This window comes from Notamacropus eugenii, chromosome 7, assembly GCF_028372415.1.
Source record: "Notamacropus eugenii isolate mMacEug1 chromosome 7, mMacEug1.pri_v2, whole genome shotgun sequence".
In the NCBI taxonomy this organism is placed as follows: domain Eukaryota; kingdom Metazoa; phylum Chordata; class Mammalia; order Diprotodontia; family Macropodidae; genus Notamacropus; species Notamacropus eugenii.
This window is the reverse complement of record NC_092878.1, coordinates 163,196,102-163,209,077: the sequence shown is the minus strand read 5'-3', so window position 1 is coordinate 163,209,077 and position 12,976 is coordinate 163,196,102. Positions and strand designations below refer to the sequence as shown.

The 12,976-nt window shown below is 40.5% G+C and overlaps 1 pseudogene; it reads right to left on the bottom strand.

Moving 5' to 3' along the window:
* Positions 1–1,925: 1,925 nt before the first annotated feature.
* Positions 1,926–8,691, bottom strand: LOC140513947 (leucine carboxyl methyltransferase 1 pseudogene; annotated as a pseudogene).
* Between the last annotated feature and the right edge of the window lie 4,285 nt (positions 8,692–12,976).

Sequence of the window (12,976 nt, the reverse complement as noted above, 5' to 3'; positions counted from 1 at the left end):
AGTTGTGTTCTGTCCTTAAAGAAAAGAAATTCAGGAAGATTTCTTAGTCTCTCTTGCCCATTTACCTTTTTAATGAACAGTTCTAGCAAACTCATTGCCAAAAACAAAAACAAAAAATTGATATTTTTAGGAATAACTGCCCACCCCAAGAGATCACAGACAGTTGGAAGTGTCAAAGTCTTCGGAAAAGTACTTTACGATCATCTTCGATGATAATTACCATAAATTGGCTGCCTACCTTCATTTCGTAGGAAGGCATATAGAAATGTTGCAGGGAGAGTTGAATGTGTAGTTTTGTGAAACATCAGTATAGAGATGACAATTAAACCTTAATGACCTGATGAGGTCATCAAATTAATTATATAAAGAGAGAGGAAGGTCCAGGATGAAACTTTGAAGGACATCCACAGCTAGAGGCTAGGAAATGACTGGGGAACCAGCAAAGGATGTTGTGAAGGAGTAGTCAGATTGGGACCAAACCGGGTAAAGGTAGCATCGCAGAGGGCAGCTGATCACTAGTATCACAGGTGGAGCAGTGGAGAGAGTGCCAGAAAGACTCTTCTTTTTGAGTTCAAATATAGCTTCAGACACTTAACTAGCTGTGTAACTCTGGGTAAATGACTTAACCCTGTTTGCCTCAGTTTCTTCATCTGTAAAATGAGCAAGAGAAGGAAATGTAAACTACTGTAATATCTGCCAAGAAAACCCCCAAGAAAAATCACAAAGAGTGGGATATGACTGAAAAAATGACTAAACAACAACAAAACATCACAGAAGCCCGGAATGGTTGGAACACAGAGAATTAGAGGTTCTCAACACTGTCAAAAGCAGACTGAGAGAAAAGGTCGTCAGATTTGACAATTAATAGATCATTGGTAATTTTGGAAAATGCAGTTTCAGCTGAGTGGGATCAGAAGTCAGAGTGAAAAAGGTTGAGGAATGATTATGAGGAGAGGAGGTTCAGAAGAGAACAGAGATAGCTCAAGGGGAGCATGGGGATGTGGAATATAATTTCTCTCTGCTTACAGTCTCTCATGTTTATGAACACTGGCACTTGACTAGGGGAATATCAATTTTCCTCCACTGCTTTTGGGACTTCCAAATGGGATCAGCGTCTGCTTTTCCTCTCTTCTCCTGCCTCAGTCACTTAAGTGGGAACGTGTCCCCCTGTCGCTCTACTGAAATCAAAATTTCTTCCCAAATCTCTGTTACATAAAGGATTTAATAGCACTTGGATTTTCTTTTCTACTAAAAGGAAACAAGTTGAATGCAAATAACAATGATAAGCAATCTGGGAACAAACCATTTGGAAGGAAAAGCCATCTGAACTGCCTGCAATGGGAGATAATAGTGACTTCTTCCCTTAAATTCTTCCCTTGCCAAAGGAAAAAGTTATATCCACCAGATTAAGAGAGATTCAAGTTTTGCTTTAATCCCTCTGAAGAGTCAAGTAAGAAGAGAAATGTAGCTCCCTTGATTTTTCTGTCATCTCCTTGCGGCCAGTTCCCTCCTTTGCACTCTAAGTGTCTGACGCAAGAGCTTATAAGTCAAAGAGAACCAAGCTCCCTTAATTATCCTGCCTCTCTTCTGTTGATTATCTCCAATTTATACTGTAAATAACTTGTTTGCACACAGTTGATGCACATGGATCCCCCCATTAGTCTGTGAATTCCTTGTGAGCAGGTATCGCTAATTTTCCCTCTCCTTTTTATTTATCTTGTTAAAGGCAATAGAGTTTTATTAAATCAATAAACCACCAGGAAATATCCCCAGCAACACTGGTTACTTGAGTCTTTTGGGAGTGTTGATGACACTGAAGAGAGTGAGATGTGTCCATGCACTGTTCTTTCACTGCAGAAAGTATTTCTGCCATGGAAAGAATGGTAACTTTGGCTTCTGGTTCAACAGCTTCCCTAAAGAAATTATTAGTAGGCAAAATCCTGGAGACTTAAGTTGTTTCCACCTTTGGTTGTCCAACAAAGATAGCAATGCTGCATAAGTAGCTCAAGAACCTCCATTAATCAAATGGTTCTATTCTGCTCACTTCAGTCCTTGGGAGACCGCCATATAATTCCATCATGTCAATGGCAGAAATTTTCTCCTATCCATTTGACAGCAGACATTGTTTTTGAGTCTAAAGATTTGCAGATTTCAACTCGAGCCAGGTCACACTGTCACCTTCAAAGGTTCTCAACCATGATCTGCTCAAACTTTTATCATCCATATTAACTTGTTCATAGTTTATGAAAATCACTGTTTCAAAGTTGTTGGTTGCCCATTTTATAAGATTTGCTGACTGTTCCGATGTCATGTAAACCAGTTAACTCTGCTATTAGCAGAGTTGGTCATTGTGTATTCATGATATATTTCTTTAGTTTATCTTCCATGCTGTTTAAGTCTCTAAGATCTGTTCCCAGAGTGACAAATCTATTTGAATGCAAGACATGTCTATCTAGTAGAAAAGATTCTTCTGAATATGATTCCTGGATTGGTTTTGATTAAAGAAGATTTGGTTTTGATATTATATAGTTTTCTTGTGACTAGTATTAGAAAGTCAACTTCAAAATATTTTTCAGTAGAAGATTTTCATCCTTTCATTTCCAGAATGTAGTATACTTAGCAGCACCAAGATTTATAACTTGAAAATAGCTTTCCGTCTTCTTTCGGAAAGCCTTTAGCAGCTGACTGATGCCATGAACCCAAGCAAAGTACCCTCTGTTAATTTCAGGAGCCTTCCTTTCTTTTGACAGCTTCACAAAACATTGAATATAAGGCTCATGCCAGTAGCCAGCACTTACAGCAAAGTTCCTGTAGGTGTCATCACAGTTGCTGCACATGGCCTCATCCCCCTTGTCACTGTCTGCGTTGGACGCGTAGATGTGCTAACAGTTAATTGGGCTGAGGTCTACAGTGTATGATGTGAAGTTAGTTGCATGTACTGATCAGCCCAAATGGCTCCATTTGTTTTTTATAGACACACACTGTCACAGTCATGTCCAATGTACTTTGTCCTTTGACTTAGTGCTTTAATCTGTTCTATAACTTGGGGCTACAAGGCTCCCAGCCTGATAGTGCAACCAGAGAGACTTTCCCATTTGGGGGACATTCTTTGAACTAGATCTTCTGGAATTGGAGACTTCTATGAGAAAAAAACCATGGAGAAAATGTTGCCCTCTGTTTTCTGTCCATAGAACAGAAGAGAGTAGGTAGGTAGAGTTAAGCAGTTAATAACCACTTATTAAGCACCAATTATATGCCAGCCACTGTGCTAATTGCTGGGGATAAAGAGAAGGGGGAAGTCGTTGGAGGAGGAAGTCACCAGAGAATGACTTTGGGATGCCCAGTCTTGGCCCAGCCCCTCTTCTCCATCTCCTTATCTCTCTCTGGGAGTCCATGTCCCTGGTGAGTGTGCCCTGAAGCCTACCATGGAGTCTAAAGCAGAGACTGAACTGAAGGCTCTCACACAGTCTCCCACAGCCTCTGGGTATTTGGTGATAGCAGGGAGTGATATGTTCAATGATAGCTGCTAGATGACTCCCCGCTTCCTGAATGACAAAGGACATAAAGTTGTGTCTAAGGCACCTTTGGAGGCAGCTGAAGCAAGGTTGGCCTTAGAGTAAGGACAGTCCCATCTTCAAATCTTGTCTTGGATATTCACTAATTGTGTGAAGACGAATGAGTCAATTAATTGTTTTCATCATTAAATTGTGATAATAATAAGAATACCTGTATTACCTTTACAAAGGGTTGTCAAGAGGGTCAGATTATATAATAAAAACCACAACAAGTAAACAGCATTTTCAAATCTGCAAAGAGCATTATCTCTAACCTTGAAATGCTATATGTCTTAGTTATAATATCCTGTCTTTAATTGTAGACTCCTGTCCTTTGAATGGCAGCTAGGTGGTTCCAACGAGCAGAAAGAACTGGACCTGGAGTCAGGGAGACTCATCTTCCTGAGTTCAAATCCAGACTCATACACTTCTTAGCTGTGTGACCCTGGGCAAGTGACTGTTTACCTCAGTTTCCTCATCCATAAAATGAGCTGTAGAAGGAAATGGCAAACCACTCTAGTATCTTTGCCGAGAAGAGTCAGACTCAACTGAACAATAATTCCTCCTTTAAAGGTTATACAATTTAAAAAGGCAAGTAAATTTATTAATTTTTGACAGCACATACTAAACAGAAAGGCATTTATTTTTTCCTTTTTTTAAAAAAAAGATTTAATTGTCTTTTTTTTGTACTTTAATTTCCAAATACATTCTCCATACTGCCCTACTAGTGAGCTATCCTTTGTAACAAAGACCAAAAATGCAGAGTGTGTATGTGTATATATCTATATATGTTTTATGTGTGTATATATATGTGTGTGTGTGTGCACATATCCCATACCTAACAATGTATAGAACATTCTATACCCATAGTCTCCCACCTCTACAAAGAATGGAAGAAGGCATATAAGAAAGTCATATTCATAAAGAGTGTAGAAAGAGAAGTATATTAGTTGATAGGAAATAGGAAGGGCACTTTCTTCTGAGCACATGGAAGTTTTGTGGGGATCAACAAGAACTCATAGTTTGTTTCCTCCACCTCCCACTCTTCTGAAGAGGAAACAAGAACCCTCAATCATCCCATCATAAAATGCAAAGGTCTGATTGGTCTTTAAACCACATTATTGCTTCTTGTGACCATCCAAACTGCTTAATATCTCCTGAAATCCCAGAGCTGGATACCAGCCATCCAAATGAGTTTTATCGTCCACAGAGGAGCTATTAGTTTGGGGATTTGACTTCAGGGAAAAATAAGGAAATGAGTTAGAGAGAATTTAATAAAATTTGAACATGACAGCTTAAAGTACTTGACACAAAATGTTTTGCACATGGCTCAGCAGAGAGGAAAGTGTCTTAGGTGGAAAAAAAATAAAGGTGGACTTGGGAAGGAAAAAAGAAAGAGAGAAAGACATTGAGAAGAAAACCAGAACAACTTAGAAGCTGAAACTGAGTAAGAAAGAAAACTTTAAACTTTATTTTTACAGCAAAAAAGAAATCTTGAACTGGAGGAAGTTCCAGAGATTGAGGACTGGGGAAGAGCTTTGGCACTGAAAATGGATCTGGAGTCTTCCCTCAATAATTACACCACTGCATTCTTTTTTGTTTGTTTTCTTGAGACTGGGTATCCTCATGTCACCCTAGCTAGAAGAACATTGACCTCTCACAGGCCCAATCCCACTGATGATCACTGAGGAATTTTGGCCTGCTGTTTCTGATTTAAGCCAGTTCCCCCCTCCATTAGGCAGCCTGATAACTCACCTTTGCCCTAAGCTTACCATCTTGGTTTCAGACAATGTAGATATCTCATCAGTTTTAGCACTACTGCAACACAGAACTCCCAAGCTCAGTCAATCCACCAGATTCAGCCTTCCCAGTGGTAGGGTACTCAGGTCTGCACTACCACACCTGGCTACTATATCTTGAGACTAAAAGGTGGCTTCCCACCCACAGGTGTCATCTGAAAGACAAGTAGAACCCTTCCACAAGCTTGACTTTTGGCCAAGTTATAGGGAGCGTTTAGTCTCTGTAGGGGACACGCAAGCAGCACACGCACAATACATAGCATATCCAAAATGAAGATCATAAATGGCGTCTCTATGGGTGAGAAATCTATTGTAGATGTGTCTGACATTGTTTTATGAAGAATTTCCCTGACATGTAAGCAAATGAGCTCAGGAAGATGAGCAGCACAACATACATGGAAGAATGCAGAGAGGTAGAGTCAACATGGTACCTATGATGATCTGTGTAGGGAGATGACTTTTAGAAAGCTTGGAGTTTAGAGCATCTTAGGCATAGAAGGGATCTTAGTCCAGTGTCCCTCATTTTGAAAGCCCCAGAGTCTAGGGCAATGACTGATTTGTAGGTAGCTATTAACAAATACTTGTTTACAAATAAGAGAATCGAGGCCCAGAGATGTTGACACTTGTTAAGTGTCCAAGGGAGAAATTGAACTCATTCCCTCTATAACACTTTCCCCAGTACTGGGAAAAGTCTCAGGGCATATAGAACTTGATTTTGTGGTGGAAAGACTTTGGGAAGGGGCCTGATCATTGGAACCCCAGTAACCTTTATTCCTCCAAAAGGCTTATAGGTAGAAGAGAAGAAGTGAGTAGGGAGTGGAGAGCATGCAGCTCAGATAACAGCCATGATGATCCCTGAGTCAGGGTTCTTCCAAGAGGTCCTCACAATCACCTGCTGAGCTTGTGTTTCTGGGCACCAGCATGCTCTTCTTGCCTTCAGGCTACTGTCCATTCTTCTTTCTTGTTTTTCTTAAGTCTTTTTTCAAAGATAGAGGGGAGGAGGAGCTTGAGAGTCAAGGTCATGGTGTATCCAGTGGTCACCCTAAGTCTCTCTGTCTCAAAGGTAAATTACAAAGAGAAAGTTTGATCGATTCCTTGCCAAACTGGTTGAAAGCTATTGCTTCCTCCCAGCTGAATTCTCCAGGAATGATGAAGCCAATCCAGAGAGCAACCTTACCCCAACCATGCACCCATGATATTTATCCAGATCATGGGCTCATAGAGTATAGTGCCAAAAGAGAGCTCTATGGTCACCTCATCCAAACCCCCCATTTTACAGAGAAGAAAATTGAGACCTCACCAAGTTAAGTAGTTGCCCCAAAGTCACACAGATAGTGAGACAGCAAGGAAGCAGCAGAATCCAACACTGGATTCCCAGTCCACTCTCTGGGATGTTGGCTGTATTTTTGTACCAAGCCCACTTGTGCAAAATCCATACCAGTCCAAACAAAGAAGTCCAATCTCCCTCCCTTAGATGAAGAGAATTATCCCATTCCCAGTTCCCTGAATTGTCTAATTCATTAATACATCACCTCTTTTCTTGGATTCTATTTTTTAAAGTAAGGTTTGTTGATGTCTTTTGTTTTCCTTTTATATCACAGTCATCTCTGCCCCCATATGCCACAGAAATGCACCCTCCCTTAGGACTATGAAAGGAGATAAGCAAAATTGACTCTATGTAACATTTGACCTTGTAGTTAGTTCCCCTACCTCCCTACTGAGATGAGGGACTTATGACCTATTCTTGATCATAAGATCATAAATTGATAGCTGGAAGTGAAATTAGAGGTCATCTAGCTCAACCTTCTCACTTTACAGATGAGGAAAAATAGAAGTTGGCCAATCTGCTTAGGGTCACATGTCTAGGATGTTGTGTTTGCTTCTCTCCAGTCAATCCACACAAGTCTTCCCATGTTTCTCTGAATTCCTCCTCATTCTTATGACCCAATCACTTTCCAGGGTGTTCATATGGCATTGTTTGCCCAACCATTCCTTTCAAGTACAGTAATATGATCAACCGGTTTCATTGTAAGATGACTAAATAAAAGCAGACACAGAGAAAATCTGGGTCATTATTACTTACAAGGCTTAGAAAAAATTACCTCCCAACTATAAATTAATACTGACATTTTTATTCACAGTTTTCAATAGAGGGACAGCATCAAGGATTTAAATGATTCTCGGCATTATGCTGGTGCCACTCCTCCACACCATGCCTTTTAAATTTCAGAATTTGCTCATGAAACATCAGTACCAAATGACCAACCAACTGAAAGTTTTCTTGAAACATCAAAGTATCTTGAAGATTTTAGTGTTCTAAACTTTAAGAGTTCCAAACTTGAGGGACATCACCCCTCCCCCAAAGGAGGCTGTGAGAGTCTTATCAAAAGAGTTGAGGGAATGTTTCGTAAATAATTATACCTCCTATTTAAATATCCCAAAAATAGTAGGATCAGCAAAAAAGTTTATGCTACTAGCAATGCTGTTGTGTGACAAAGTATTCATTATGAAAAAGTAATCTATTTCTTAAGTGCATATTTGCACAGTAAACTCGAATTTGCTTCATTTCTTTCTGAAGGCAAGATATGGGAAGTTTATTGAAAGCTAAAGTTTACAGAGACTGAAAAAGATTGGGACTCCCTACTGTATTTGAGCTTTTGTACATTGATGTGGACATTCCCACCTGGGATTCAGATTGCAACCTATCCAAGCATGCGGAGTGACTCCTGGCCCCCTCTTCCCATCAGTCATTCCTGGGGATCCATCCAAGATGAGATGGGTCTTCTAGATCTCTTGATCTAAATAAGTGGAAATTCAGGAATGGCCCTTGTGCCATGGACATGTAGGCCATCCGTTGACCATCCTTCACTCTTGCTATATGACTAGCCCACTAACCCTCTTTTCTGGTTACATATCACTTAACAATGCCTTTTCAGCTGATTCTGTGGCACAATTCTACAAAGGAAGTGAGTTGCAGCCTGCTCACACTCACTTTGGTATCCCTCTCCATTGCATTATAGATGAAGATCATCTTTCATTCTGAAGATAATCATATTCCATAAATGTAAAGTTGAAGCCATCAAAAGATGTAATTCTGTCTTAAATAAGGACTATTTGCAAGTCGGCAAAATTCTGCTCAGATGAGGACCTGAGAAGACAATAGAAAAGAGGGCAAGGTCCCAAAGGGGCTCTCCATAGAAGATGAAAGGCAAATCTGCAGTTATTTGGGAGGACATCAAGGCTTTACTGCACACCCAATCCAGGAGGGACAGCTCTCCTGGGAAAGGGAATCCCAGGTGCTGACAGGATGAAGAGGCTCTCCGAGAACCTCCGGACATTCAATCCTTTTGACTTTTCCCCTCCTCACAGCTATATCCTTTCCTGTTTTCAATATACACAGAGACACTTTCTCACCCTCAGGCTGGGGCCCTACCTGTTTTTCCCATTACATACATCTTTGATCAGCCCATGTGTGGTTGGGATTACCACCCAGAAAGTTCTAACTTAGAGCTAAGACATTTTGGACCCAATTCTGTCAGACCAAAATAGAATTATTTACACATTTTTCTTCCAAGAAAAAATGAAGGTCAGAGATGGAATGCTTGTGCACATTGTTTGATGAGAAAATTGTCTGAACACTGCTTCCTGTTTCTCCTGGAAAAGAGAGAGAGAGAGAGAGACAGAGAGAGAGAGAGAGACAGAGACAGAGACAGAGACAGGGACAGAGACAGAGACAGAGACAGAGACAGAGAGACAGAGAGAGAGGAGGGAGGGAGGGAGAGAAATGGAGAAGGGGGGGAGAAAGCACATGGGCTCCCTTCTGCTTTTCAATTGTCATTTCTATTTTCTGTCACTCTCATTTACAGAAAGTCACACTTCAATGAGCTTCAGATTTTATCCCAGTTTATTGATCAAGGATTTTTTTGCACAGGGGAACGCTCGGGAGATCTGGAAAAATACAGTAGAGCTAGAGAAAAGGTGTAACAGTAGTTGCATCATATGTATGGAGCATGAGTGGGAATGGACCTATGGGGCCATCCCACAAACCAGAAGATCTTAACCTTTTGCGTATGTAACAGTCACTTTGGTGGTCTGGCAAAGTCTATTTACCAGAATGATGCTTTTTGAATAATGGAAGGAAATGCTCAATTTCAGTGAAAGGTTAGTGAAAATAAAGATGTCATTTTCTTTTTCCCATCCAAGTTTTCAGACCCTTTCAGTGGAGTCTATGAATCCCAGGTTAAGAACCTCTGCTCTAGAACCTGCACTGAGATGTTCTGGCAACTTTGGCGGTCACATATGGTTCAACTCTGACCACATTAGTGCTTGGGCTTATTTAGCAAGCTCTGAGGGGGTCCTTTACTCTTTTCCTCCTGCCCTATAAAATAGCAGCAGCAGAGAGTAGAACATTATTTCAGTTAAAAGGAGAAAGTCTGCTTATGTGATTCTCTTACTTTGATTCCCAGAATTCATAGTGAGATCCTCTCTCCTCTCCTGTGCAGTACAGGTGCCTCTCTCTTCTCCACCACCTTTCCACTGTACCTGAGTGACTGATTCCACATGACCTCAAGAGCAGGGCCCAAGCTGAGAGGGCTTGAGCCTCAGCCTTTGGCTCCCCTTTCTGTTTTGGATTCTCTGCCTGATTATAGGTGATTGGACATCAATCCTGAGATTGACCCTTTGAGAGCAGAGATGTTACTGCCTCCTCAGTTGATTACCCTTCAGGAAGCTGTCTTCCCTGAACCTACTAATGTGGTTCTTGGAGCACATGAGGATGATTCCGTGTCTAAGGCTGGTTTGGCAAAAGACACGGACCTGGAGAGCTCAAAACAGTAGGTGCCTATCAACTTAGAGCTGGTTTGGACCTTAGAAGGCATTAAATTTAAGGGCATTCATTTTACAGGAAGGAAATGAGAGAGAAATGTTGACTTAGAATTCAAAATCAGGCCTCCCTGACTTAAATGCCTCTCAGTTATGAATTGTTTGTACATCACAGAGAAGGGTATAGGACCCAGAAGTGTATTGAAGACAGTCCAGTTGGGAGATCATTAAATGGTCAGTGATCATTTGCACCTCAGAAATGAGCTAATGTTACAAATCAGGTCTGGAATTGTTTTGTTTATTACCTAGACTGATGAAAGTTTTGGAGAATATGCACATTTTTTTCTCCAAGGAGTCAGTTGTTAAATATTAACCAGCATGCCACTGAGATAACTGTTTCTTTTTCTTTTTGACACAAAAATCCAAAGTCCAAAGTCTCCTACTGACACACTTAAATCAGAATGAAGTAACTTACTGTTATACTCTACAAGGAGGTTGAGAATTTAATAGCCAGAGAGTCTAAGAAGAAACTAATTCATTTCTCCAGGGCCCCAAATTCCCCAGGAATGAATGTGGAACCCTTAGTGGGGAAGGGAAAGAGGAGGTACCCCAGCTTCCCTAGATCCAGTTATGGTTCTAGGTTCTTATATGTGGATTTACAACACTTCTCTGGAATACATAAGCTTGTCTAGAATCTGCCCGCAGGTGGGCCTGAATGCTCTCAAAGCAATTGACATGTAGCTCTTACCACTCCAACAATCCCCTAGAAACCAGTCTTGTTATCACTGACAATTGTAACCGGCACAGCACCATTCAGGTTTACTCTGTGACATGAAACTAATATATTGTTCTGTTTTCAAAGAGCCCTCATACAAACCGAGGGAAAACTTCCCAGAAATAGAAACATACTGTGTTCTCTTCATGGCCTGAATGAATGATAGGATATCCCAAGACACCATCCAACTCTACACTCTATGAAATTGGTGTAGGATGTCCTGGGAGGCAGCCACACAGGTAGGCATCAGGGATTGGGCCCATTCCTGGAGGCTGGAGTTGGTGCAGGGCCCAAACTAAATCACGCTTTTTAGAATTTCCACTTACAAACCCTCTTTTTAAAAAATTAACCTTTATATTTGGAGCTTTAAGTTCCAAATCTATCCCTCCTTGCTCCTTCCCCTCCACCTTCCCTGGGGAAGTAAACAATCACATGTAGGTTATATGTGTGCAGAACGTAGAACATTTCCGTATTAGCCATTTTGTACAAGAAGACCCAAAAGAAAAAAAATGAGGGAAAGTGAAAAATAGCCAGCTTCAGTCTGTATTCAAGCCAGATCAGTTCTTTCTCTGGAAGTGGATACTTAACTTCACCTTGAGTCCTTTGGTATTGTCTTGGCTCGCTGTACTGTTGAGAATAGCTGAGGCATTCCCAGTTCTTCACCAAATGGTATTGCTGTTATTGAGGACAATGTAGAAACATTCCTAATAGAAATAAAAGTAATATCAAGGGCAGGCAGTCTCACTGAATTGAATGTTAAATACTGAGGACAATTATAAACAGATACATGGGAGTGGAAAAATTGGCAGAGTTGTGTATGTGTGAAGGGAAGAAACGATGTTGTCTCCAGCCAGGCAGCCCCAGTCCTACCTCCATTTTCTCAACAGGGAGTTTGAACCCACAGATTACAAATTGCCAATTTTGGTGGCTTTCAGTACCAAAATGATGGCGTTCTCCTAGTCACATCAAATCTTATGTCACTGCGTCTACAGAACAGCTCAAATCTGGTCAAAGTTCTAGTCTAAAGACTGCTTCATAGATAATGATTTTCTCCAATTCTAAATCTATCTAAATCCAGTCTCTTTAACTAATATCCTGGATGAATCATAGCAGATAAAAGTAAGAAGGGACTCAGGGACCAATTTGTTCTACTTGGACATAAGTCAGAATTCCTCTTATGGCGCACTTTGTGCGCCATCTTGAGATTTTGGTCATCTGGTAAAACCTATCCTTCTTGAAATGATGTCTCTAAGCATATATATTTTTTAAAAGTTTGCAAAGGAAGCCAATTATATTGAAATAAAGTTACCAAAATTAAGAGATAAAAAACAAGGTCACAGACCCAACATTAAGAACCATTTGGTACATGGACTCCCAAAGGTGAGTTGGCATTTCACCTTAACCTTTGTACTAAAACATACAGTTTATATATATGAACATACAATATATATGTCTATATATCTTTATTATCAGCCTGAGAATCATTAGGAAGAATGCTTCAATCGTTAAAGAACAACCAAAAAAGAAGTGTGTAAATGTATTCTGTTATGTACATTTATTTTTATTAAAAGTATATTTTAAACTTGACCCATGTAGCACCTAAACTTGGCTTGCTGTCCAACCTGAACTCAGACTAGCAAAATGAGTCTCCAGAGAGAACCCTTCTCCCTGCAGGGTTCTACGAATCCCTGAGGGGCTGAGGAGTAGTGTGTGTGGGTGTGTGTGTGTGTGTGTGTGTGTGTCCGTGTGAGAGAGTGAGTGTGTGTGTTACCAGGGTTATTTTCCCTGAATTGATACCAATTCACTAGCCAGACTTAATTAGCTTTTAGGAATAGATTTTATTTTGCTGATGTGGCATGTAGTAGGAGTAGGAGTAGGAGTAGGAGTAGGAGTAGCAGCAGCAGCAGCAGCAGCAACAGCAAGCATTTACATAAGATTTTAAAGTTTGAAAAAAAATTTATAAATATTTTCCCGTTTTATCCTTATGACAACAATGTTCAAACCATGGGTGTACTGTTCCATAAGTA